Below are 6,886 nucleotides of genomic sequence, written 5' to 3' on the forward strand. Positions count from 1 at the left end.
TTATTTCAGTAAAAGCTAACTTTGAAAAAGAGGCAAAAAAAAAAAAAAAGGTAAGCTGGAGTTTTCAGCTATGAAGATGTATTTTGTCTAATACCTTGTCAGGATTAATTCACTAATATGTAAGTGAGTACTTTCAGATCATTGCACTGAAGTTGCAATACAAAGGAAGTATGTAATTTGTTTTCTCACATCTGAAGCCCATTATTAGTACAACAAATAAAGAACATTTTAAATGTCAGGGAAGAATAGAAATTACAAATAAACAAAATTCTGTCTTAAATCATACATGACATGTAAAAAAGCAGGATTGCTCACTGCAGAACAGTATTTAATTTTTGCCTGGAATAAAGAGTACTTATTCTTCCAACACATTTTCATTAATGGTCACTTGAGATGTTTATAACACAATGGGCAGCAGACACAAGACCTATTCATCAGTCTCCTCCTGGTTACAGCCAAAGTGGCCTTTCACACCACCATGAGACATGAACTCAATGAGGCTGTCCTGCCAACTGCATCATCTGCTTCCAGTCCCTCATCTTCTCATGCTGACAAAGAAAGCACTGGTGGGCAGCACCCATGGCTTCCCTGGACACATTCCAGGACTGACTGATGTTGTTGGGGGCTGCTCTCCTCCGGTGCCCATCAATCTACTTTTGAGCCTGACACACATTTTCCTTTTAATCTTTTTTTGTCCCCTGGAATCACTTGTTCTCATGTTTCTTTTTTTTTCCTCCAGCCCCTTCTGCTCAAAAGGCTTGAAGGGTTGGTAACAGTTTGGCTAAAACCTGGCTCTAAAAGGGAGAAAGACAGCTAACATGGTTTAAACAGGACTTAATTAAATTTTTTGCTCCTTTCTGCAGGGTCTAGGGAGAGCTTATGTGCTCACAGCATCACTGAGAAATACTTGAGGAATAATTGGTCCCAGGAGAGTCATATGCTGGTGACTTGAGATTACCCCTTTACACTGAGAAATTTCCTTTGTTAAGTTCCCACTGCTGATGTTAACCAGCAGAATAAGCACTGACCTGGAGTGTTACAGTCAAATTTTTCTTCATCAATCTCTTTTTGCTGTCCATCTTTTTGGAGGTTTTTTTTTGTTTGTTTGTTTTTGTTTTTGTTTTTTTTTGTTTGTTTGTTTTTGTTTTTGTGGTTGCTTTTTTTTTTTGTGACTAATGACCTCACAATTCTCTGAGCAAGAAAAGAATTTGGAGGTGAGCCTTGTGCTCTTCAGAGCCCTTGTGCTGCAAAATTTGGATCAAAACTACAGGCAAGAATTGGATCTCCAAAGAAAACTGAGGCCATGTCTTCTATAGCCCAGCAGACTCCTGCAGTCCAGTGATGTCACTCAGGGTCAGAGCTGCTGCTCTGGTAGATAGCTGTGGGGGGGGAAAATCAATCCCCCCTTTTCCCCCCAGCACACCTTGTTTTCATCAGATAATTGTGGAACTATAAAAAAAAAAGGCCCCACCTGCAGATCTTTGCCTGTTTGGAGTGGTGGTATATCCATGAAAATATCTCAGGTTGAGATTGCCAGTTCACCAGGCAGAGGAGGCGTGAATCTGCAATCAGATTTTTACTGTTGACTTAAATAAAATGCTGGGGAGGTTTCATTGTGTTTAGCTCTTAACTACTGCACAACAGATCACCGAGTGTTCTAGAGGATGATGCATGTTTGATTACATTTACTCTTCTTGAGTGAGTCTGGGCAAAGTCATGAGAGTATTCTTATGAGTTGAACCATATACTCTGTCGCCTAAATATTCAGAAGTTAATCTCCCAATTTTTCACTTTTGTTAGGTTTTGGTAATTAAAGGTTGGAAATGCATTAGATTTCTTGAAAAACAGTTTGTGATTGACATAATAAAAAAACAAGCATACCTCAAAGAACGGAGAATTTCACCCACTTTGGATTATGACATTTGTTTCCTGCAGACAATGAAATCTTAGTATTTGCAATTTTCTGAGTGCACTTCTCTCCAGTGTAGATATTGCAGAGAACAGCACTGTTTCAGGTGATTTTATTTTAACTTTTTTGTGTCTGAGAAAAGTTTTTAAAAAGACTTATGGAAAAGAAAAGGGATCTAAGATCAGAGAGGTTGGGCAGTGTTGTGCTTTATGTAATATTCTATTTCTCATAGAGATCACTGCCAATTTGATGTAAATTACAGCAAGAAGTCCTGCAGTGGAAAATAATGGAATATATTTTCATCTTATTAAAATCTAGCTTCTGAAAATTAGCATAACACTGGAAATCTGAGCCTAATACTATTAGCTTTTTTGGGCTTACTTGTGCTACCTGATATTCTTGTTATCTTCATGAAGTTCTTGTTTTTTTAATACAACTTCAATGGCATTCTTCGGAAATGAATTTGCACAGTGTGCAATTACACTGTTGAAAAACACCTATTTCCTTTTTCAGTTATAAATGCATGATCTTTTGTCTAAATGGATGCTTGCTTGTTTATATCTGATGAGAAGAATCAATTCTATTAGTTCTATCCACCTTTCCAGTCTTTTTCTGTGTACATTTATTCCATTTCCTTGTATTTCTGGTTTAAAGCACAGTGTTCATCTATCTTCATTACAGTATTTTTCCATGTCTAAGAGCCTTTGTCATCAGTTCTGGCCTTCTTCTATTTTTGCTATGTTATCCCTTGGGACATAAAATCTCCATAATAAATCGTAATGACAAAGTATAAATTAATTTAGCATGCATTTGCACACAATAATCTGCTTCCTCTAGGACTCTTGGTATTTCTTGAACTGACTTACAGTTGATTCAACCAGCTATCAATTTTTAAAATAAGTCTATTTTCCAGAAGTATTTTGCTTTTCTCTCTTACACATTTTCTTTGGACAAAGATCTCCACTGACTAACTTACATGCCAAGTCACAAACAGCTTTCCTATACGTGTCAGGATTTCAAATCAAAGTGGGTTTGTTATCAGTAAGAATGGAGTTTGACTAGTGACAAATCTCCTTTCCCTGGTAGGGTTAGACCTCACCTTTCTATTGGTAAGCCTTGACAGTTTAGAAAGGAGGGCTAGACCATCTTGAGGTGTTTTGTGGCTCCTAAACTAGCTATATTTATGTTTTGTTTTCAATGAGAATTATACTAAAAATCCCAAAAGAGTAGAATGCAACCTTTTTCAAATTGTCTAGAACAGCTTTTATGTAATAAATGTGACTTACACACCTATGCATATATAAGTGAAATGTAAGTATTGCATTTGAATGAGCTTGGACTTCGTGATGACTCACGTACTGTAGTCATCCAGAAGTCATATTCCTAAAAATTGTGTATTGTATCACACAATATGTATTTTCTCATACACATCACATATGTTTTAGCTTGAAGTTGGCTAGGGAACCACTAGGAAGCATGGGGTAAATCATGAAGAAGAAAATTTTGTCCTGAACTCTGGTATTACTAGTTGCTGAACCTTCCTCTCTTTCTACAGTTCAAAATATATAGCCCTGGCATTGCTTATTTTTGTGAACATTGATACAGTTGTAGATAAATGTCTACAATAAACACTGCAGAAAGCTAAGATGAAAAAAGGAAACAATGTTTCTCTCCACAAGTTAGAAAGGGAGAATAACCGAGATATGACATCCAGGCATTTAAACTTTCATGAGATAAATTCCAGACTGGGACTCTGGCACTATCAGTGTCCAGAAAATGAAAAACACATGGGGGTAGGAAACCAGTAGAGGATATACAGATACTCCAGTGCCTATGCTGTATTCTGGCACAGTGCTATAAAGACAGTTTTCACCATGAAATGGCTAACAATGGGCCCCTGCAGTGGGAATGGGATGTCTCCCTAATGCTTGTGGTGTGTGCCTAACACTGCTGGGAAGTGGTGAATCTCACGTTGCTAGGGTGGTCTCCAACAGCCTGGCTGAGGTCTGAGCACCAGGTGCAGCTGATAAGGTTGGCAGTGGTGGCAGCAGTGGTGGATGTGTCATCTCTAGCACAACACGGGTTTGTTCTTGCATCTTGCTTGGAACAGCAGCACTGCAGCCATAGCAAGGTTAGTCTGTCAAGAAGGGTGACAGGCCACTCACATGAGATACTGCTTGTGGCACAAATGAGTGAGAGATGCCATGGATAGTAACTGGGATTTGAAGGGCAAGTGCTGAGAGCTGTCGGGATGGATCCACTACCTGAAACCATTGTGCATGTACCTGAAGTCTGGTAATATCCAAAGGTCCTGCAGCCTGAAGTCACTGATGTATGCTAAAGCCACTAAGTGTCATGGAGTTACTTGGTATGGTACAGGGGACCTTAGTGCTCTTAACTTTTCTCATTTTCGCTCTCTGTCTCCTGAGAGCCTGGTTTAGGCCAGAAAAAGGACTCCATCCTTTTCTTTCCTGGGTCAGAGCCTGGAGTGAGAGAGGAAAGGAGAAACATATTTTTCGGCAGTATAATGTTTTGCCAGGTCATGAAGTGGCTGCTAAAACCATGTTGTCTGGCTTTGCTTTCGAAACAGCTCAGTACTGCTTGGGAGTCAGAGACTAAGGCTGCATTTTCTGTTACTTCTCTCATATTTTTCCCCAGCTCGGTGCTCCGTTAAGAAAGACAGGATCAGAATTCAGAAGAGGAATCATCAATTTTTTCCCATAATGATATTTATAAAGATGTTCATGGCATTTTAAATACCATGCAAAAAGTTTCTCAAACGGGATTTCACAGTTTTCCCCTGAATACAACACATGAAAACATAGTTTCTTAGAGGAAAAAACTGTATTGAAGTGCTTTGTATTCTTTTGCACCCTAGGCAGATCCAGTTGGCAGATGTCAGCTTCTTAGTCTGGAAAAACAAATTTGATTAGTTGTATATAATTAACTTTAAAAGGAAATAATAAATTTATAAACCCAAATCTGTAGAATAGATCAGCAGAAAATAATATTCTTCTCAGAAGAACATGAGATAGTGCTCAGCCAAGCCCTGGGGTCTTGAAGATAAATAGAAAATGTGAGCTGAAAATCTCACCTCTCTAAAGTCAACTGGATTGATTTTCAGTGACCAAAGTAAAGCCAAGTTTTCACTCTGAGGTTCAAGATCTTAGGAGAAAACCTAAAGGGGAGGGGAGGGGATCAAAATTAATAATAAAAAAAAGACCAAAGGCATGTAGTTAATTCTGTGTGTATTTGGAATGCTGTGTGAATTTCTTAGTGAGACCAAAACTGAGCAGAATCATAAGTATTTGCAGGATTTGGGCATAATGATAGAGTTGGTGTTTCAGGCAGCCATAAGAAAAATAGCAAAAGGAAGGCATTGGATTAAAATAGTAGGGTCACTAGTAATGTGGAGACAAATAACTTACTTGATCTTTTCAAGGTCTAAATACAGATTTCAAATCAAATAAAATGGTTGTTTTCTACTTAGAGTTACACAAACATGTGCCAATATAACTTAGAAATATTTTTGTTTATAAATTTGAAGGAGTGAGAGGTTAAAGAACTAGTTATAAATTGACTTGGCCTTGTAGAGGAAATCCATGCTAAACCTGATCTGTCTTTAATAACCAAGAATGTGTTTTGTCTCCTACCCTCTTGAGATTCAGTTAATATTAATGCAAGATGTGAAAGGAAATTCTGTGCTTCACTTTTTAGTAGCTTTTAGTCTCGCAAGAGAAGGGATTGAAAATGAGATAAAAAAGACTTTGTTTGAAAACTTATTGCAAAACTAATGGCTTTTAGAGTCCTTCAAACACTTGTGCACTTGCTTTATGCTCATTGATACAATTTTGTGAAGTTCATTTTCAAGACAGAGGGCTAAAACTGCACTAGTGTAAATTCTGTCGTTGCAGGTCCAAGTGAACTGAATGTATCTTTTGTGGAGTCAGCTACAAATTATAGTTAGCTACACAGCATTCCTAAGTCATTACAGAAATCCTGGATCAGTACAAAAGAGAATTTATTGTTAAAACTATGATGGTTATCTTAGTAGATAGGACATTTTATGACAGAAAAAGTGCTTTTCTCACTGATTTGCAAATCTCGAATCTGTGGGTGTCCTGCTGCTGCTGATGGGAGCTAAAGGCAGCAGGTAGCACATGGAGCAACTGGTCTGCAGGATCTGCTGTTCCTGCCCCGGGGCGAACCCTTTTCCTGTTAAGCAGGTAGGTGCACATTGCAGCCAAAAAACCCCCAGCAAAGCACCGCTGCTGCCTGATTGCTGCTGCTCAGCCCCGAAGGGATCAGGCAGTCACAGCAAGACTTGCAAGTCTGTCATGAGGGATCCTTGAGTGTTACGGCCTTTCACTAGTGAAATCATAGCAGCATTAAGCAAGAGAACAACCCAAAAAGATTGTTTTAGAGTAGTTTCCCAGTTCTTTGGACATCTGACCCTAATTCACAGATCAAAATAATGGATAAAGGAGTGCTTAGGTGGGATTTTAATGGAGAAGTATCCCAGCAAATCTTTCTGAAAACTAAGAATCAATGAAAATACCAGCTGGTACACAGGGGCATTAAATCTGGATCATTCAGCCATCCAACTGGGAGCTCCTGGCACTCACTGGACTCCAGCTGGATGCACCAGGCTTTTCCACCCTGGCTGCAGGGCTCCAGGGAAGCAGGCCTGTGGTCAGGCTGGGGGGCTGGCTGGGCAGCCTGCCCTTCCTCAGAGGCAGCCCCGGTGACCCGCGGGGGTACACAGGTGGGCGCACACGTGGATACACAGGTAGGCACGCTGGTGAGCACACTGGCAGTCACACGGGTGGATAAACTGGCAGGCACACAGGCAGGGTACACGGGTGGGTGCGCCAGGACCATTTGCAGAGTTGTCGGGCCATCTATGGCGCTCTGCGGGTGCCGCTACTCCCGCTACCCAGACGGGTCCAGCTTCACCTCCGAGTACCCCGCGTTACT

Source organism: Chamaea fasciata, unplaced genomic scaffold (genome assembly GCF_029207755.1).
Source record: "Chamaea fasciata isolate MVZ Bird 193981 ecotype frontalis unplaced genomic scaffold, bChaFas1.0.hap1 SCAF_3, whole genome shotgun sequence".
NCBI lineage: Eukaryota > Metazoa > Chordata > Aves > Passeriformes > Sylviidae > Chamaea > Chamaea fasciata.